We start from the raw sequence: 23,988 nt of genomic DNA on the forward strand, positions 1-23,988 counted from the left end.
ACTGGGTAGTTACACGTACGAAAATCTCTATTGATTTACCTGTTTTTACAAGGAAATAAAATGTGAAAAAAATATTTCTACATCCCATGGCCTTTCCCAACCATTTAAATTTTTCTCTTACAGGTCTAACACTTCCGAAAAACCAATACAACGCCCACCCGGAACAATATATAAAGCTAAACGAACCGTTCACTGGGCACTTATCCGTACGAAAATCCCTATTGATTTACCTGTTTTTACAAGGAAATAAAATGTGAAAAAAATATTTCTACATCCCATGGCCTTTCCCAACCATTTAAATTTTTGTCTTACATGTCTAACACTTCCGAAAAACCAATACAACGCCCACCAGGAACAATATATAAAGCTAAACGAACCGTTCACTGGGCACTTATCTGTACGAAAATCCCTATTGATTTACCTGTTTTTACAAGGAAGTAAAATGTGAAAAAAATATTTCTACATCCCATGGTCATTCCCAACCATTTAAAATTTTCTCTTACAGGTCTAACACTTCCGAAAAACCTATACAACGCCCACCCGGAACAATATATAAAGCTAAACGAACCGTTCACTGGGTACTTATACGTACGAAAATCCCTATTGATTTACCTGTTTTTACAAGGAAATAAAATGTGAAAAAAATATTTCTACATCCCATGGCCTTTCCCAACCATTTAAATTTTTCTCTTACAGGTCTAACACTTCCGAAAAACCAATACAACGCCCACCCGAAACAATATATAAAGCTAAACGAACCGTTCACTGGGCACTTATCTGTACGAAAATCCCTATTGATTTAGCTGTTTTTACAAGGAAATAAAATGTGAAAAAAATATTTCTACATCCCATGGCCATTCCCAACCATTTAAATTTTTCTCTTACAGGTCTAACACTTCCGAAAAACGTATACAACGCCCACCCGGAACAATATATAAAGCTAAACGAACCGTTCACTGGGTACTTATGCGTACGAAAATCCCTATTGATTTACCAGTTTTTACAAGGAAATAAAATGTGTAAAAAATATTTCTACATCCCATGGCCTTTCCCAACCATTTAAATTTTTGTCTTACATGTCTAACACTTCCGAAAAACCAATACAACGCCCACCCGGAACAATATATAAAGCTAAACGAACAGTTCACTGGGCACTTATCTGTACGAAAATCCCTATTGATTTACCTGTTTTTACAAGGAAATAAAATGTGAAAAAAATATTTCTACATCCCATGGCCTTTCCCAACCATTTAAATTTTTCTCTAACAGGTCTAACACTTCCGAAAAACCAATACAACGCCCACCCGGAACAATATATAAAGCTAAACGAACCGTTCACTGGGCACTTATCCGTACGAAAATCCCTATTGATTTACCTGTTTTTACAAGGAAATAAAATGTGAAAAAAATATTTCTACATCCCATGGCCATTCCCAACCATTTAAATTTTTCTCTTACAGGTCTAACACTTCTGAAAAACCTATACAACGCTCACCCGGAACAATATATAAAGCTAAACAAACCGTTCACTGGGCACTTATCTGTACGAAAATCCCTATTGATTTACCTGTTTTTACAAGGAAATAAAATGTGAAAAAAATATTTCTACATCCCATGGCCTTTCCCAACCATTTAAATTTTTCTCTAACAGGTCTAACACTTCCGAAAAACCAATACAACGCCCACCCGGAACAATATATAAAGCTAAACGAACAGTTCACTGGGCACTTATCCGTATGAAAATCCCTATTGATTTACCTGTTTTTACAAGGAAATAAAATGTGAAAAAAATATTTCTACATCCCATGGCCTTTCCCAACCATTTAAATTTTTGTCTTACATGTCTAACACTTCCGAAAAACCAATACAATGCCCACCCAGAACAATATATAAAGCTAAACGAACCGTTCACTGGGTACTTATGCGTACGAAAATCCCTATTGATTTACCAGTTTTTACAAGGAAATAAAATATGAAAAAAATATTTCTACATCCCATGGCCTTTCCCAACCATTTAAATTTTTCTCTTACAGGTCTAAGACTTCCGAAAAACAAATACAACGCCCACCCGGAACAATATATAAAGCTAAACGAACCGTTCACTGGGTACTTACACGTACGTAAATCCCTATTGATTTACCTGTTTTTACAAGGAAATAAAATGTGAAAAAAATATTTCTACATCCCATGGCCATTCCCAACCATTTAAAATTTTCTCTTACAGGTCTAACACTTCCGAAAAACCAATACAACGGCCACCCGGAACAATATATAAAGCTAAACGAACCGTTCACTGGGTACTTATACGTACGAAAATCCCTATTGATTTACCTGTTTTTTCAAGGAAATAAAATGTGAAAAAAATATTTCTACATCCCATGGCCTTTCCCAACCCTTTAAATTTTTCTCTTACAGGTCTAACACTTCAGAAAAACCAATACAACACCTTCCGGAACAATATATAAAGCTAAACGAACCGTTCACTGGGTAGTTACACGTACGAAAATCCCTATTGATTTACCTGTTTTTACAAGGAAATAAAATGTGAAAAAAATATTTCTACATCCCATGGCCTTTCCCAACCATTTAAATTTTTCTCTTACAGGTCTAACACTTCCGAAAAACCAATACAACGCCCACCCGGAACAATATATAAAGCTAAACGAACCGTTCACTGGGCACTTATCTGTACGAAAATCCCTATTGATTTACCTCTTTTTACAAGGAAATAAAATGTGAAAAAAATATTTCTACATCCCATGGCCTTTCCCAACCATTTAAATTTTTCTCTAACAGGTCTAACACTTCCGAAAAACCAATACAACGCCCACCCGGAACAATATATAAAGCTAAACGAACCGTTCACTGGGCACTTATCCGTACGAAAATCCCTATTGATTTACCTGTTTTTTCAAGGAAATAAAATGTGAAAAAAATATTTCTACATCCCATGGCCATTCCCAACCATTTAAATTTTTCTCTTACAGGTCTAACACTTCCGAAAAACCAATACAACGCCCACCCGGAACAATATATAAAGCTAAACGAACCGTTCACTGGGCACTTATCCGTACGAAAATCCCTATTGATTTACCTGTTTTTACAAGGAAATAAAATGTGAAAAAAATATTTCTACATCCCATGGCCTTTCCCAACAATTTAAATTTTTCTCTAACAGGTCTAACACTTCCGAAAAACCAATACAACACCCACCTGGAACAATATATAAAGCTAAACAAACCGTTCACTGGGCACTTATCTGTACGAAACTCCCTATTGATTTACCTGTTTTTACAAGGAAATAAAATGTGAAAAAAATATTTCTACATCCCATGGCCTTTCCCAACCATTTAAATTTTTCTCTAACAGGTCTAACACTTCCGAAAAACCAATACAACACCCACCTGGAACAATATATAAAGCTAAACGAACCGTTCAATGGACACTTATCCTTACGAAAATCCCTATTGATTTACCTGTATTTACACGGAAATAAAATGTGAAAAAAATATTTCTACATCCCATGGCCTTTCCCAACCATTTAAAATTTTCTCTTACAGGTCTAACACTTCCGAAAAACCAATACAACGCCTACCCGGAACAATATATAAAGCTAAACGAACCGTTCACTGGGCACTTATCCGTACGAAAATCCCTATTGATTTACCTGTTTTTACAAGGAAATAAAATGTGAAAAAAATATTTCTACATCCCATGGCCATTCCCAACCATTTAAATTTTTCTCTTACAGGTCTAACACTTCTGAAAAACCTATACAACGCTCACCCGGAACAATATATAAAGCTAAACAAACCGTTCACTGGGCACTTATCTGTACGAAAATCCCTATTGATTTACCTGTTTTTACAAGGAAATAAAATGTGAAAAAAATATTTCTACATCCCATGGCCTTTCCCAACCATTTAAATTTTTCTCTAACAGGTCTAACACTTCCGAAAAACCAATACAACGCCCACCCGGAACAATATATAAAGCTAAACGAACAGTTCACTGGGCACTTATCCGTATGAAAATCCCTATTGATTTACCTGTTTTTACAAGGAAATAAAATGTGAAAAAAATATTTCTACATCCCATGGCCTTTCCCAACCATTTAAATTTTTGTCTTACATGTCTAACACTTCCGAAAAACCAATACAACGCCCACCCGGAACAATATATAAAGCTAAACGAACCGTTCACTGGGTACTTATGCGTACGAAAATCCCTATTGATTTACCAGTTTTTACAAGGAAATAAAATATGAAAAAAATATTTCTACATCCCATGGCCTTTCCCAACCATTTAAATTTTTCTCTTACAGGTCTAAGACTTCCGAAAAACAAATACAACGCCCACCCGGAACAATATATAAAGCTAAACGAACCGTTCACTGGGTACTTACACGTACGTAAATCCCTATTGATTTACATGTTTTTACAAGGAAATAAAATGTGAAAAAAATATTTCTACATCCCATGGCCATTCCCAACCATTTAAAATTTTCTCTTACAGGTCTAACACTTCCGAAAAACCAATACAACGGCCACCCGGAACAATATATAAAGCTAAACGAACCGTTCACTGGGTACTTATACGTACGAAAATCCCTATTGATTTACCTGTTTTTTCAAGGAAATAAAATGTGAAAAAAATATTTCTACATCCCATGGCCTTTCCCAACCCTTTAAATTTTTCTCTTACAGGTCTAACACTTCAGAAAAACCAATACAACACCTTCCGGAACAATATATAAAGCTAAACGAACCGTTCACTGGGTAGTTACACGTACGAAAATCCCTATTGATTTACCTGTTTTTACAAGGAAATAAAATGTGAAAAAAAATATTTCTACATCCCATGGCCTTTCCCAACCATTTAAATTTTTCTCTTACAGGTCTAACACTTCCGAAAAACCAATACAACGCCCACCCGGAACAATATATAAAGCTAAACGAACCGTTCACTGGGCACTTATCTGTACTAAAATCCCTATTGATTTACCTCTTTTTACAAGGAAATAAAATGTGAAAAAAATATTTCTACATCCCATGGCCTTTCCCAACCATTTAAATTTTTCTCTAACAGGTCTAACACTTCCGAAAAACCAATACAACGCCCACCCGGAACAATATATAAAGCTAAACGAACCGTTCACTGGGCACTTATCCGTACGAAAATCCCTATTGATTTACCTGTTTTTTCAAGGAAATAAAATGTGAAAAAAATATTTCTACATCCCATGGCCATTCCCAACCATTTAAATTTTTCTCTTACAGGTCTAACACTTCCGAAAAACCTATACAACGCTCACCCGGAACAATATATAAATCTAAACGAACCGTTCACTGGGTAGTTACACGTACGAAAATCCCTATTGATTTACCTGTTTTTACAAGGAAATAAAATGTGAAAAAAATATTTCTACATCCCATGGCCTTTCCCAACCATTTAAATTTTTCTCTAACAGGTCTAACACTTCCGAAAAACCAATACAACGCCCACCCGGAACAATATATAAAGCTTAACGAACCGTTCACTGGGTACTTACACGTACGTAAATCCCTATTGATTTACCTGTTTTTACAAGGAAATAAAATGTGAAAAAAATATTTCTACATCCCATGGCCTTTCCCAACCATTTAAATTTTTGTCTTACAGGTCTAACACTTCCGAAAAACCAATACAACACCCACCTGGAACAATATATAAAGCTAAACGAACCGTTCAATGGACACTTATCCTTACGAAAATCCCTATTTATTTACCTGTATTTACACGGAAATAAAATGTGAAAAAAATATTTCTACATCCCATGGCCTTTCCCAACCATTTAAAATTTTCTCTTACAGGTCTAACACTTCAGAAAAACCAATACAACACCTACCCGGAACAATATATAAAGCTAAACGAACCGTTCACTGGGTAGTTACACGTACGAAAATCCCTATTGATTTACCTGTTTTTACAAGGAAATAAAATGTGAAAAAAATATTTCTACATCCCATGGCCTTTCCCAACCATTTAAATTTTTCTCTTACAGGTCTAACACTTCCGAAAAACCAATACAACGCCCACCCGGAACAATATATAAAGCTAAACGAACCGTTCACTGGGCACTTATCTGTACGAAAATCCCTATTGATTTACCTGTTTTTACAAGGAAATAAAATGTGAAAAAAATATTTCTACATCCCATGGCCATTTCCAACCATTTAAAATTTTCTCTTACAGGTCTAACACTTCCGAAAAACCAATACAACGCCCACCCGGAACAATATATAAAGCTAAACGAACCGTTCACTGGGTACTTATACGTACGAAAATCCCTATTGATTTAGCTGTTTTTACAAGGAAATAAAATGTGAAAAAAATATTTCTACATCTCATGGCCTTTCCCAACCATTTAAATTTTTCTCTTACAGGTCTAACACTTCAGAAGAACCAATACAACACCTACCCGGAACAATATATAAAGCTAAACGAACCGTTCACTGGGTAGTTACACGTACGAAAATCCCTATTGATTTACCTGTTTTTACAAGGAAATAAAATGTGAAAAAAATATTTCTACATCCCATGGCCTTTCCCAACCATTTAAATTTTTCTCTTACAGGTCTAACACTTCCGAAAAACCAATACAACGCCCACCCGGAACAATATATAAAGCTAAACGAACCGTTCACTGGGCACTTATCTGTACGAAAATCCCTATTGATTTAGCTGTTTTTACAAGGAAATAAAATGTGAAAAAAATATTTCTACATCTCATGGCCTTTCCCAACCATTTAAATTTTTCTCTTACAGGTCTAACACTTCAGAAGAACCAATACAACACCTACCCGGAACAATATATAAAGCTAAACGAACCGTTCACTGGGTAGTTACACGTACGAAAATCCCTATTGATTTACCTGTTTTTACAAGGAAATAAAATGTGAAAAAAATATTTCTACATCCCATGGACTTTCCCAACCATTTAAATTTTTCTCTTACAGGTCTAACACTTCCGAAAAACCAATACAACGCCCACCCGGAACAATATATAAAGCTAAACGAACCGTTCACTGGGCACTTATCTGTACAAAAATCCCTATTGTTTTACCTGTTTTTACAAGGAAATAAAATGTGAAAAAAATATTTCTACATCCCATGGCCATTCCCAACCATTTAAATTTTTCTCTTACAGGTCTAACACTTCCGAAAAACCAATACAACGCCCACCCGGAACAATATATGAAGCTAAACTAACCGTTTACTGGGTACTTACACGTACGAAAATCCCTATTGATTTACCTGTTTTTACAAGGAAATAAAATGTGGAAAAAATATTTCTACATCCCATGGCCATTTCCAACCATTTAAATTTTTCTCTTACAGGTCTAACACTTCTGAAAAACCAATACAACACCCACCTGGAACAATATATAAAGCTAAACGAACCGTTCAATGGACACTTATCCTTACGAAAATCCCTATTTATTTACCTGTATTTACACGGAAATAAAATGTGAAAAAAATATTTCTACATCCCATGGCCTTTCCCAACCATTTAAAATTTTCTCTTACAGGTCTAACACTTCAGAAAAACCAATACAACACCTACCCGGAACAATATATAAAGCTAAACGAACCGTTCACTGGGTAGTTACACGTACGAAAATCCCTATTGATTTACCTGTTTTTACAAGGAAATAAAATGTGAAAAAAATATTTCTACATCCCATGGCCTTTCCCAACCATTTAAATTTTTCTCTTACAGGTCTAACACTTCCGAAAAACCAATACAACGCCCACCCGGAACAATATATAAAGCTAAACGAACCGTTCACTGGGCACTTATCTGTACGAAAATCCCTATTGATTTACCTGTTTTTACAAGGAAATAAAATGTGAAAAAAATATTTCTACATCCCATGGCCATTTCCAACCATTTAAAATTTTCTCTTACAGGTCTAACACTTCCGAAAAACCAATACAACGCCCACCCGGAACAATATATAAAGCTAAACGAACCGTTCACTGGGTACTTATACGTACGAAAATCCCTATTGATTTAGCTGTTTTTACAAGGAAATAAAATGTGAAAAAAATATTTCTACATCTCATGGCCTTTCCCAACCATTTAAATTTTTCTCTTACAGGTCTAACACTTCAGAAGAACCAATACAACACCTACCCGGAACAATATATAAAGCTAAACGAACCGTTCACTGGGTAGTTACACGTACGAAAATCCCTATTGATTTACCTGTTTTTACAAGGAAATAAAATGTGAAAAAAATATTTCTACATCCCATGGCCTTTCCCAACCATTTAAATTTTTCTCTTACAGGTCTAACACTTCCGAAAAACCAATACAACGCCCACCCGGAACAATATATAAAGCTAAACGAACCGTTCACTGGGCACTTATCTGTACGAAAATCCCTATTGATTTAGCTGTTTTTACAAGGAAATAAAATGTGAAAAAAATATTTCTACATCTCATGGCCTTTCCCAACCATTTAAATTTTTCTCTTACAGGTCTAACACTTCAGAAGAACCAATACAACACCTACCCGGAACAATATATAAAGCTAAACGAACCGTTCACTGGGTAGTTACACGTACGAAAATCCCTATTGATTTACCTGTTTTTACAAGGAAATAAAATGTGAAAAAAATATTTCTACATCCCATGGCCTTTCCCAACCATTTAAATTTTTCTCTTACAGGTCTAACACTTCCGAAAAACCAATACAACGCCCACCCGGAACAATATATAAAGCTAAACGAACCGTTCACTGGGCACTTATCTGTACAAAAATCCCTACTGTTTTACCTGTTTTTACAAGGAAATAAAATGTGAAAAAAATATTTCTACATCCCATGGCCATTCCCAACCATTTAAATTTTTCTCTTACAGGTCTAACACTTCCGAAAAACCAATACAACGCCCACCCGGAACAATATATGAAGCTAAACTAACCGTTTACTGGGTACTTACACGTACGAAAATCCCTATTGATTTACCTGTTTTTACAAGGAAATAAAATGTGGAAAAAATATTTCTACATCCCATGGCCTTTCCCAACCATTTAAATTTTTCTCTTACAGGTCTAACACTTCTGAAAAACCAATACAACGCACACCCGGAACAATATATAAAGCTAAACGAACCGTTCACTGGGCACTTATCTGCACGAAAATCCCTATTGATTTACCTGTTTTTACAAGGAAATAAAATGTGAAAAAAATATTTCTACATCCCATGGCCATTCCCAACAATTTAAATTTTTCTCTTACAGGTCTAACACTTCCGAAAAACCAATACAACGCCCACCCGGAACAATATATAAAGCTAAACGAACCGTTCACTGGGTAGTTACACGTACGAAAATCCCTATTGATTTACCTGTTTTTACAAGGAAATAAAATGTGAAAAAAATATTTCTACATCCCATGGCCTTTCCCAACCATTTAAATTTTTCTCTTACAGGTCTAACACTTCCGAAAAACCAATACAACGCCCGCCCGGAACAATATATAAAGCAAAACGAACCGTTCACTGGGCACTTATCCGTACGAAAATCCCTATTGATTTACCTGTTTTTACAAGGAAATAAAATGTGAAAAAAATATTTCTACATCCCATGGCCTTTCCCAATCATTTAAATTTTTGTCTTACATGTCTAACACTTCCGAAAAACCAATACAACGCCCACCCGGAACAATATATAAAGCTAAACGAACCGTTCACTGGGCACTTATCTGTACGAAAATCCCTATTGATTTACCTGTTTTTACAAGGAAATAAAATGTGAAAAAAATATTTCTACATCCCATGGCCTTTCCCAACCATTTAAATTTTTCTCTAACAGGTCTAACACTTCCGAAAAACCAATACAACGCCCACCCGGAACAATATATAAAGCTAAACGAACCGTTCACTGGGTAGTTATCCGTACGAAAATCCCTATTGATTTACCTGTTTTTACAAGGAAATAAAATGTGAAAAAAATATTTCTACATCCCATGGCCTTTCCCAACCATTTAAATTTTTGTCTTACAGGTCTAACACTTCCGAAAAACCAATACAACGCCCACCCGGAACAATATATAAAGCTAAACGAACCGTTCACTGGGTACTTACACGTACGTAAATCCCTATTGATTTACCTGTTTTTACAAGGAAATAAAATGTGAAAAAAATATTTCTACATCCCATGGCCTTTCCCAACCATTTAAATTTTTCTCTTACAGGTCTAACACTTCCGAAAAACCAATACAACGCCCACCCGGAACAATATATAAAGCTAAACGAACCGTTCACTGGGCACTTATCTGTACGAAAATCCCTATTGATTTAGCTGTTTTAACAAGGAAATAAAATGTGAAAAAAATATTTCTACATCCCATGGCCATTCCCAACCGTTTAAATTTTTCTCTTACAGGTCTAACACTTCCGAAAAACCTATACAACGCTCACCCGGAACAATATATAAAGCTAAACAAACCGTTCACTGGGCACTTATCCGTACGAAAATCCCTATTGATTTACCTGTTTTTACAAGGAAATAAAATGTGAAAAAAATATTTCTACATCCCATGGCCTTTCCCAACCATTTAAATTTTTGTCTTACAGGTCTAACACTTCCGAAAAACCAATACAACGCCCACCCGGAACAATATATAAAGCTAAACGAACCGTTCACTGTGTACTTACACGTACGTAAATCCCTATTGATTTACCTCTTTTTACAAGGAAATAAAATGTGAAAAAAATATTTCTACATCCCATGGCCTTTCCCAACAATTTAAATTTTTCTCTAACAGGTCTAACACTTCCGAAAAACCAATACAACACCCACCTGGAACAATATATAAAGCTAAACGAACCGTTCAATGGACACTTATCCTTACGAAAATCCCTATTGATTTACCTGTATTTACACGGAAATAAACTGTGAAAAAAATATTTCTACATCCCATGGCCTTTCCCAACCATTTAAAATTTTCTCTTACAGGTCTAACACTTCGGAAAAACCAATACAACGCCTACCCGGAACAATATATGAAGCTAAACGAACCGTTCACTGGGCACTTATCCGTACGAAAATCCCTATTGATTTACCTGTTTTTACAAGGAAATAAAATGTGAAAAAAATATTTCTACATCCCATGGCCATTCCCAACCATTTAAATTTTTCTCTTACAGGTCTAACACTTCCGAAAAACCTATACAACGCTCACCCGGAACAATATATAAAGCTAAACAAACCGTTCACTGGGCACTTATCTGTACGAAAATCCCTATTGATTTACCTGTTTTTACAAGGAAATAAAATGTGAAAAAAATATTTCTACATCCCATGGCCTTTCCCAACCATTTAAATTTTTCTCTAACAGGTCTAACACTTCCGAAAAACCAATACAACGCCCACCCGGAACAATATATAAAGCTAAACGAACCGTTCACTGGGCACTTATCCGTACGAAAATCCCTATTGATTTACCTGTTTTTACAAGGAAATAAAATGTGAAAAAAATATTTCTACATCCCATGGCCTTTCCCAACCATTTAAATTTTTGTCTTACATGTCTAACACTTCCGAAAAACCAGTACAACGCCCACCCGGAACAATATATAAAGCTAAACGAACCGTTCACTGGGTACTTATGCGTACGAAAATCCCTATTGATTTACCAGTTTTTACAAGGAAATAAAATATGAAAAAAATATTTCTACATCCCATGGCCTTTCCCAACCATTTAAATTTTTCTCTTACAGGTCTAACACTTCCGAAAAACAAATACAACGCCCACCCGGAACAATATATAAAGCTAAACGAACCGTTCACTGGGTACTTACACGTACGTAAATCCCTATTGATTTACCTGTTTTTACAAGGAAATAAAATGTGAAAAAAATATTTCTACATCCCATGGCCTTTCCCAACCATTTAAATTTTTCTCTTACAGGTCTAACACTTCCGAAAAACCAATACAACACCCACCTGGAACAATATATAAAGCTGAACGAACCGTTCAATGGACACTTATCCTTACGAAAATCCCTATTGATTTACCTGTATTTACACGGAAATAAAATGTGAAAAAAATATTTCTACATCCCATGGCCTTTCCCAACCATTTAAAATTTTCTCTTACAGGTCTAACACTTCGGAAAAACCAATACAACGCCTACCCGGAACAATATATAAAGCTAAACGAACCGTTCACTGGGTAGTTACACGTACGAAAATCCCTATTGATTTACCTGTTTTTACAAGGAATTAAAATGTGAAAAAAATATTTCTACATCCCATGGCCTTTCCCAACCATTTAAATTTTTGTCTTACATGTCTAACACTTCCGAAAAACCAATACAACGCCCACCCGGAACAATATATAAAGCTAAACGAACCGTTCACTGGGTAGTTACACGTACGAAAATCCCTATTGATTTACCTGTTTTTACAAGGAAATAAAATGTGAAAAAAATATTTCTACATCCCATGGCCTTTCCCAACCATTTAAATTTTTCTCTAACAGGTCTAACACTTCCGAAAAACCAATACAACGCCCACCCGGAACAATATATAAAGCTAAACGAACCGTTCACTGGGCACTTATCCGTACGAAAATCCCTATTGATTTACCTGTTTTTACAAGGAAATAAAATGTGAAAAAAATATTTCTACATCCCATGGCCTTTCCCAACCATTTAAATTTTTGTCTTACATGTCTAACACTTCCGAAAAACCAATACAACGCCCACCCGGAACAATATATAAAGCTAAACGAACCGTTCACTGGGTACTTATGCGTACGAAAATCCCTATTGATTTACCAGTTTTTACAAGGAAATAAAATATGAAAAAAATATTTCTACATCCCATGGCCTTTCCCAACCATTTAAATTTTTCTCTTACAGGTCTAACACTTCCGAAAAACCAATACAACGCCCACCCGGAACAATATATAAAGCTTAACGAACCGTTCACTGGGTACTTACACGTACGTAAATCCCTATTGATTTACCTGTTTTTACAAGGAAATAAAATGTGAAAAAAATATTTCTACATCCCATGGCCTTTCCCAACCATTTAAATTTTTCTCTTACAGGTCTAACACTTCCGAAAAACCAATACAACACCCACCTGGAACAATATATAAAGCTAAACGAACCGTTCAATGGACACTTATCCTTACGAAAATCCCTATTGATTTACCTGTATTTACACGGAAATAAAATGTGAAAAAAATATTTCTACATCCCATGGCCTTTCCCAACCATTTAAAATTTTCTCTTACAGGTCTAACACTTCAGAAAAACCAATACAACACCTACCCGGAACAATATATAAAGCTAAACGAACCGTTCACTGGGTAGTTACACGTACGAAAATCCCTATTGATTTACCTGTTTTTACAAGGAAATAAAATGTGAAAAAAATATTTCTACATCCCATGGCCTTTCCCAACCATTTAAATTTTTCTCTTACAGGTCTAACACTTCCGAAAAACCAATACAACGCCCACCCGGAACAATATATAAAGCTAAACGAACCGTTCACTGGGCACTTATCTGTACGAAAATCCCTATTGATTTACCTGTTTTTACAAGGAAATAAAATGTGAAAAAAATATTTCTACATCCCATGGCCTTTCCCAACCATTTAAATTTTTCTCTAACAGGTCTAACACTTCTGAAAAACCAATACAACGCCCACCCGGAACAATATATAAAGCTAAACGAACCGTTCACTGGGTACTTATACGTACGAAAATCCCTATTGATTTACCTGTTTTTACAAGGAAATAAAATGTGAAAAAAATATTTCTACATCTCATGGCCTTTCCCAACCATTTAAATTTTTCTCTTACAGGTCTAACACTTCAGAAGAACCAATACAACACCTACCCGGAACAATATATAAAGCTAAACGAACCGTTCACTGGGTAGTTACACGTACGAAAATCCCTATTGATTTACCTGTTTTTACAAGGAAATAAAATGTGAAAAAAATATTTCTACATCCCATGGCCTTTCCCAACCATTTAAATTTTTCTCTTACAGGTCTAACACTTCCGAAAAACCAATACAACGCCCACCCGGAACAATATATAAAGCTAAACGAACCGTTCACTGGGCACTTATCTGTACGAAAATCCCTATTGATTTAGCTGTTTTTACAAGGAAATAAAATGTGAAAAAAAATATTTCTACATCCCATGGCCATTCCCAACCATTTAAATTTTTCTCTTACAGGTCTAACACTTCCGAAAAACCTATACAACGCTCACCCGGAACAATATATAAAGCTAAACGAACCGTTCACTGGGCACTTATCTGTACGAAAATCCCTATTGATTTACCTGTTTTTACAAGGAAATAAAATGTGAAAAAAATATTTCTACATCCCATGGCCTTTCCCAACCATTTAAATTTTTGTCTTACATGTCTAACACTTCCGAAAAACCAATACAACGCCCACCCGGAACAATATATAAAGCTAAACGAACCGTTCACTGGGTAGTTACACGTACGAAAATCCCTATTGATTTACCTGTTTTTACAAGGAAATAAAATGTGAAAAAAATATTTCTACATCCCATGGCCTTTCCCAACCATTTAAATTTTTCTCTTACAGGTCTAACACTTCCGAAAAACCAATACAACGCCCACCCGGAACAATATATAAAGCTAAACGAACCGTTCACTGGGCACTTATCCGTACGAAAATCCCTATTGATTTACCTGTTTTTACAAGGAAATAAAATGTGAAAAAAATATTTCTACATCCCATGGCCTTTCCCAACCATTTAAATTTTTGTCTTACATGTCTAACACTTCCGAAAAACCAATACAACGCCCACCCGGAACAATATATAAAGCTAAACGAACCGTTCACTGGGTACTTATGCGTACGAAAATCCCTATTGATTTACCAGTTTTTACAAGGAAATAAAATATGAAAAAAATATTTCTACATCCCATGGCCTTTCCCAACCATTTAAATTTTTCTCTTACAGGTCTAACACTTCCGAAAAACCAATACAACGCCCACCCGGAACAATATATAAAGCTTAACGAACCGTTCACTGGGTACTTACACGTACGTAAATCCCTATTGATTTACCTGTTTTTACAAGGAAATAAAATGTGAAAAAAATATTTCTACATCCCATGGCCTTTCCCAACCATTTAAATTTTTCTCTTACAGGTCTAACACTTCCGAAAAACCAATACAACACCCACCTGGAACAATATATAAAGCTAAACGAACCGTTCAATGGACACTTATCCTTACGAAAATCCCTATTGATTTACCTGTATTTACACGGAAATAAAATGTGAAAAAAATATTTCTACATCCCATGGCCTTTCCCAACCATTTAAAATTTTCTCTTACAGGTCTAACACTTCAGAAAAACCAATACAACACCTACCCGGAACAATATATAAAGCTAAACGAACCGTTCACTGGGTAGTTACACGTACGAAAATCCCTATTGATTTACCTGTTTTTACAAGGAAATAAAATGTGAAAAAAATATTTCTACATCCCATGGCCTTTCCCAACCATTTAAATTTTTCTCTTACAGGTCTAACACTTCCGAAAAACCAATACAACGCCCACCCGGAACAATATATAAAGCTAAACGAACCGTTCACTGGGCACTTATCTGTACGAAAATCCCTATTGATTTACCTGTTTTTACAAGGAAATAAAATGTGAAAAAAATATTTCTACATCCCATGGCCATTTCCAACAATTTAAAATTTTCTCTTACAGGTCTAACACTTCCGAAAAACCAATACAACGCCCACCCGGAACAATATATAAAGCTAAACGAACCGTTCACTGGGTACTTATACGTACGAAAATCCCTATTGATTTACCTGTTTTTACAAGGAAATAAAATGTGAAAAAAATATTTCTACATCTCATGGCCTTTCCCAACCATTTAAATTTTTCTCTTACAGGTCTAACACTTCAGAAGAACCAATACAACACCTACCCGGAACAATATATAAAGCTAAACGAACCGTTCACTGGGTAGTTACACGTACGAAAATCCCTATTGATTTACCTGTTTTTACAAGGAAATAAAATGTGAAAAAAATATTTCTACATCCCATGGCCTTTCCCAACCATTTAAATTTTTCTCTTACAGGTCTAACACTTCCGAAAAACCAATACAACGCCCACCCGGAACAATATATAAAGCTAAACGAACCGTTCACTGGGCACTTATCTGTACGAAAATCCCTATTGATTTAGCTGTTTTTACAAGGAAATAAAATGTGAAAAAAAATATTTCTACATCCCATGGCCATTCCCAACCATTTAAATTTTTCTCTTACAGGTCTAACACTTCCGAAAAACCTATACAACGCTCACCCGGAACAATATATAAAGCTAAACGAACCGTTCACTGGGCACTTATCTGTACGAAAATCCCTATTGATTTACCTGTTTTTACAAGGAAATAAAATGTGAAAAAAATATTTCTACATCCCATGGCCTTTCCCAACCATTTAAATTTTTCTCTAACAGGTCTAACACTTCCGAAAAACCAATACAACGCCCACCCGGAACAATATATAAAGCTAAACGATCCGTTCACTGGGCACTTATCCGTACAAAAATCCCTATTGTTTTACCTGTTTTTACAAGGAAATAAAATGTGAAAAAAATATTTCTACATCCCATGGCCTTTCCCAACCATTTAAATTTTTCTCTTACAGGTCTAACACTTCCGAAAAACCAATACAACGCACACCCGGAACAATATATAAAGCTAAACGAACCGTTCACTGGGCACTTATCTGTACGAAAATCCCTATTGATTTACCTGTTTTTACAAGGAAATAAAATGTGAAAAAAATATTTCTACATCCCATGGCCATTCCCAACCATTTAAATTTTTCTCTTACAGGTCTAACACTTCCGAAAAACCAATAGAACGCCCACCCGGAACAATATATAAAGCTAAACGAACCGTTCACTGGGTAGTTACACGTACGAAAATCCCTATTGATTTACCTGTTTTTACAAGGAAATAAAATGTGAAAAAAATATTTCTACATCCCATGGCCTTTCCCAACCATTTAAATTTTTCTCTTACAGGTCTAACACTTCCTAAAAACCAATACAACACCCACCTGGAACAATATATAAAGCTAAACGAACCGTTCAATGGACACTTATCCTTACGAAAATCCCTATTGATTTACCTGTATTTACACGGAAATAAAATGTGAAAAAAATATTTCTACATCCCATGGCCTTTCCCAACCATTTAAAATTTTCTCTTACAGGTCTAACACTTCAGAAAAACCAATACAACACCTACCCGGAACAATATATAAAGCTAAACGAACCGTTCACTGGGTAGTTACACGTACGAAAATCCCTATTGATTTACCTGTTTTTACAAGGAAATAAAATGTGAAAAAAATATTTCTACATCCCATGGCCTTTCCCAACCATTTAAATTTTTCTCTTACAGGTCTAACACTTCCGAAACACCAATACAACGCCCACCCGGAACAATATATAAAGCTAAACGAACCGTTCACTGGGCACTTATCTGTACGAAAATCCCTATTGATTTACCTGTTTTTACAAGGAAATAAAATGTGAAAAAAATATTTCTACATCCCATGGCCATTTCCAACCATTTAAAATTTTCTCTTACAGGTCTAACACTTCCGAAAAACCAATACAACGCCCACCCGGAACAATATATAAAGCTAAACGAACCGTTCACTGGGTACTTATACGTACGAAAATCCCTATTGATTTACCTGTTTTTACAAGGAAATAAAATGTGAAAAAAAATATTTCTACATCCCATGGCCATTCCCAACCATTTAAATTTTTCTCTTACAGGTCTAACACTTCCGAAAAACCTATACAACGCTCACCCGGAACAATATATAAAGCTAAACGAACCGTTCACTGGGCACTTATCTGTACGAAAATCCCTATTGATTTACCTGTTTTTACAAGGAAATAAAATGTGAAAAAAATATTTCTACATCCCATGGCCTTTCCCAACCATTTAAATTTTTCTCTAACAGGTCTAACACTTCCGAAAAACCAATACAACGCCCACCCGGAACAATATATAAAGCTAAACGAACCGTTCACTGGGCACTTATCCGTACAAAAACCCCTATTGTTTTACCTGTTTTTACAAGGAAATAAAATGTGAAAAAAATATTTCTACATCCCATGGCCTTTCCCAACCATTTAAATTTTTCTCTTACAGGTCTAACACTTCCGAAAAACCAATACAACACCCACCTGGAACAATATATAAAGCTAAACGAACTGTTCAATGGGCACTTATCCTTACGAAAATCCCTATTGATTTACCAGTTTTTACAAGGAAATAAAATGTGAAAAAAATATTTCTACATCCCATGGCCTTTTCCAACCATTTAAATTTTTCTCTTACAGGTCTAACACTTCCGAAAAACCAATACAACGCCCACCCGGAACAATATATGAAGCTAAACTAACCGTTTACTGGGTACTTACACGTACGAAAATCCCTATTGATTTACCTGTTTTTACAAGGAAATAAAATGTGGAAAAAATATTTCTACATCCCATGGGCTTTCCCAACCATTTAAATTTTTCTCTTACAGGTCTAACACTTCCGAAAAACCAATACAACGCACACCCGGAACAATATATAAAGCTAAACGAACCGTTCACTGGGCACTTATCTGTACGAAAATCCCTATTGATTTACCTGTTTTTACAAGGAAATAAAATGTGAAAAAAATATTTCTACATCCCATGGCCATTCCCAACCATTTAAATTTTTCTCTTACAGGTCTAACACTTCCGAAAAACCAATACAACGCCCACCCGGAACAATATATAAAGCTAAACGAACCGTTCACTGGGTAGTTACACGTACGAAAATCCCTATTGATTTACCTGTTTTTACAAGGAAATAAAATGTGAAAAAAATATTTCTACATCCCATGGCCTTTCCCAACCATTTAAATTTTTCTCTAACAGGTCTAACACTTCCGAAAAACCAATACAACGCCCACCCGGAACAATATATAAAGCTAAACGAACCGTTCACTGGGCACTTATCTGTACGAAAATCCCTATTGATTTACCTGTTTTTACAAGGAAATAAAATGTGAAAAAAATATTTCTACATCCCATGGCCATTCCCAACCATTTAAATTTTTCTCTTACAGGTCTAACACTTCCGAAAAACCAATAGAACGCCCACCCGGAACAATATATAAAGCTAAACGAACCGTTCACTGGGTAGTTACACGTACGAAAATCCCTATTGATTTACCTGTTTTTACAAGGAAATAAAATGTGAAAAAAATATTTCTACATCCCATGGCCTTTCCCAACCATTTAAATTTTTCTCTTACAGGTCTAACACTTCCTAAAAACCAATACAACACCCACCTGGAACAATATATAAAGCTAAACGAACCGTTCAATGGACACTTATCCTTACGAAAATCCCTATTGATTTACCTGTATTTACACGGAAATAAAATGTGAAAAAAATATTTCTACATCCCATGGCCTTTCCCAACCATTTAAAATTTTCTCTTACAGGTCTAACACTTCAGAAAAACCAATACAACACCTACCCGGAACAATATATAAAGCTAAACGAACCGTTCACTGGGTAGTTACACGTACGAAAATCCCTATTGATTTACCTGTTTTTACAAGGAAATAAAATGTGAAAAAAATATTTCTACATCCCATGGCCTTTCCCAACCATTTAAATTTTTCTCTTACAGGTCTAACACTTCCGAAACACCAATACAACGCCCACCCGGAACAATATATAAAGCTAAACGAACCGTTCACTGGGCACTTATCTGTACGAAAATCCCTATTGATTTACCTGTTTTTACAAGGAAATAAAATGTGAAAAAAATATTTCTACATCCCATGGCCATTTCCAACCATTTAAAATTTTCTCTTACAGGTCTAACACTTCCGAAAAACCAATACAACGCCCACCCGGAACAATATATAAAGCTAAACGAACCGTTCACTGGGTACTTATACGTACGAAAATCCCTATTGATTTACCTGTTTTTACAAGGAAATAAAATGTGAAAAAAAATATTTCTACATCCCATGGCCATTCCCAACCATTTAAATTTTTCTCTTACAGGTCTAACACTTCCGAAAAACCTATACAACGCTCACCCGGAACAATATATAAAGCTAAACGAACCGTTCACTGGGCACTTATCTGTACGAAAATCCCTATTGATTTACCTGTTTTTACAAGGAAATAAAATGTGAAAAAAATATTTCTACATCCCATGGCCTTTCCCAACCATTTAAATTTTTCTCTAACAGGTCTAACACTTCCGAAAAACCAATACAACGCCCACCCGGAACAATATATAAAGCTAAACGAACCGTTCACTGGGCACTTATCCGTACAAAAACCCCTATTGTTTTACCTGTTTTTACAAGGAAATAAAATGTGAAAAAAATATTTCTACATCCCATGGCCTTTCCCAACCATTTAAATTTTTCTCTTACAGGTCTAACACTTCCGAAAAACCAATACAACATCCACCTGGAACAATATATAAAGCTAAACGAACTGTTCAATGGGCACTTATCCTTACGAAAATCCCTATTGATTTACCAGTTTTTACAAGGAAATAAAATGTGAAAAAAATATTTCTACATCCCATGGCCTTTTCCAACCATTTAAATTTTTCTCTTACAGGTCTAACACTTCCGAAAAACCAATACAACGCCCACCCGGAACAATATATGAAGCTAAACTAACCGTTTACTGGGTACTTACACGTACGAAAATCCCTATTGATTTACCTGTTTTTACAAGGAAATAAAATGTGGAAAAAATATTTCTACATCCCATGGCCTTTCCCAACCATTTAAATTTTTCTCTTACAGGTCTAACACTTCCGAAAAACCAATACAACGCACACCCGGAACAATATATAAAGCTAAACGAACCGTTCACTGGGCACTTATCTGTACGAAAATCCCTATTGATTTACCTGTTTTTACAAGGAAATAAAATGTGAAAAAAATATTTCTACATCCCATGGCCATTCCCAACCATTTAAATTTTTCTCTTACAGGTCTAACACTTCCGAAAAACCAATACAACGCCCACCCGGAACAATATATAAAGCTAAACGAACCGTTCACTGGGTAGTTACACGTACGAAAATCCCTATTGATTTACCTGTTTTTACAAGGAAATAAAATGTGAAAAAAATATTTCTACATCCCATGGCCTTTCCCAACCATTTAAATTTTTCTCTAACAGGTCTAACACTTCCGAAAAACCAATACAACGCCCACCCGGAACAATATATAAAGCTAAACGAACCGTTCACTGGGTAGTTATCCGTACGAAAATCCCTATTGATTTACCTGTTTTTACAAGGAAATAAAATGTGAAAAAAATATTTCTACATCCCATGGCCTTTCCCAACCATTTAAATTTTTGTCTTACATGTCTAACACTTCCGAAAAACCAATACAACGCCCACCCGGAACAATATATAAAGCTAAACGAACCGTTCACTGGGTACTTACACGTACGTAAATCCCTATTGATTTACCTGTTTTTACAAGGAAATAAAATGTGAAAACAATATTTCTACATCCCATGGCCTTTCCCAACCATTTAAATTTTTCTCTTACAGGTCTAACACTTCCGAAAAACCAATACAACACCCACCTGGAACAATATATAAAGCTAAACGAACCGTTCAATGGACACTTATCCTTACGAAAATCCCTATTGATTTACCTGTATTTACACGGAAATAAAATGTGAATAAAATATTTCTACATCCCATGGCCTTTCCCAACCATTTAAAATTTTCTCTTACAGGTCTAACACTACGGAAAAACCAATACAACGCCTACCCGGAACAATATATAAAGCTAAACGAACCGTTCACTGGGCACTTATCCGTACGAAAATCCCTAATGATTTACCTGTTTTTACAAGGAAATAAAATGTGAAAGAAATATTTCTCCATACCATGGCCTTTCCCAACCATTTAAATTTTTCTCTTACAGGTCTAACACTTCCGAAAAACAAATACAACACCCACCCGGAACAATATATAAAGCTAAACGAACCGTTCACTGGGTATTTATCCATAAGAAAATCCCTATTGATTTACCTGTTTTTACAAGGAAATAAAATGTGAAAAAAATATTTCTACATCCAATGGCCATTCCCAACCATTTAAATTTTTCTCTTACAGGTCTAACACTTCCGAAAAACCAATACAACGCCCACCCGGAACAATATATAAAGCTAAACGAACCGTTCACTGGGTAGTTACACGTACGAAAATCCCTATTGATTTACCTGTTTTTACAAGGAAATAAAATGTGAAAAAAATATTTCTACATCCCATGGCCTTTCCCAACCATTTAAATATTTCTCTTACAGGTCTAACACTTCCGAAAAACCAATACAACGCCCACCCGGAACAATATATAAAGCTAAACGAACCGTTCACTGGGTAGTTACACGTACGAAAATCCCTATTGATTTACCTGTTTTTACAAGGAAATAAAATGTGAAAAAAATATTTCTACATCCCATGGCCTTTCCCAACCATTTAAATTTTTCACTTACAGGTCTAACACTTCCGAAAAACCAATACAACGCCCGCCCGGAACAATATATAAAGCTAAACGAACTGTTCACTGGGCACTTATCCGTACGAAAATCCCTATTGATTTACCTGTTTTTACAAGGAAATAAAATGCGAAAAAAATATTTCTACATCCCATGGCCTTTCCCAATCATTTAAATTTTTGTCTTACATGTCTAACACTTCCGAAAAACCAATACAACGCCCACCCGGAACAATATATAAAGCTAAACGAACCGTTCACTGGGCACTTATCTGTACGAAAATCCCTATTGATTTACCTGTTTTTACAAGGAAATAAAATGTGAAAAAAATATTTCTACATCCCATGGCCATTCCCAACCATTTAAAATTTTCTCTTACAGGTCTAACACTTCCGAAAAACCAATACAACGCCCACCTGGAACAATATATAAAGCTAAACGAACCGTTCACTGGGTACTTATACGTACGAAAATCCCTATTGATTTACCTGTTTTTACAAGGAAATAAAATGTGAAAAAACTATTTCTACATCCCATGGCCTTTCCCAATCATTTAAATTTTTGTCTTACATGTCTAACACTTCCGAAAAACCAATACAACGCCCACCCGGAACAATATATAAAGCTAAACGAACCGTTCACTGGGCACTTATCTGTACGAAAATCCCTATTGATTTACCTGTTTTTACAAGGAAATAAAATGTGAAAAAAATATTTCTACATCCCATGGCCTTTCCCAACCATTTAAATTTTTCTCTTACAGGTCTAACACTTCCCAAAAACCAATACAACGCACACCCGGAACAATATATAAAGCTAAACGAACCGTTCACTGGGCACTTATCTGTACGAAAATCCCTATTGATTTACCTGTTTTTACAAGGAAATAAAATGTGAAAAAAATATTTCTACATCCCATGGCCATTCCCAACCATTTAAAATTTTCTCTTACAGGTCTAACACTTCCGAAAAACCAATACAACGCCCACCCGGAACAATATATAAAGCTAAACGAACCGTTCACTGGGTACTTATACGTACGAAAATCCCTATTGATTTACCTGTTTTTACAAGGAAATAAAATGTGAAAAAAATATTTCTACATCCCATGGCCTTTCCCAATCATTTAAATTTTTGTCTTACATGTCTAACACTTCCGAAAAACCAATACAACGCCCACCCGGAACAATATATAAAGCTAAACGAACCGTTCACTGGGCACTTATCTGTACGAAAATCCCTATTGATTTACCTGTTTTTACAAGGAAATAAAATGTGAAAAAAATATTTCTACATCCCATGGCCTTTCCCAACCATTTAAAT

Source organism: Paroedura picta, chromosome 4, assembly GCF_049243985.1.
Source record: "Paroedura picta isolate Pp20150507F chromosome 4, Ppicta_v3.0, whole genome shotgun sequence".
In the NCBI taxonomy this organism is placed as follows: Eukaryota; Metazoa; Chordata; class Lepidosauria; order Squamata; family Gekkonidae; genus Paroedura; species Paroedura picta.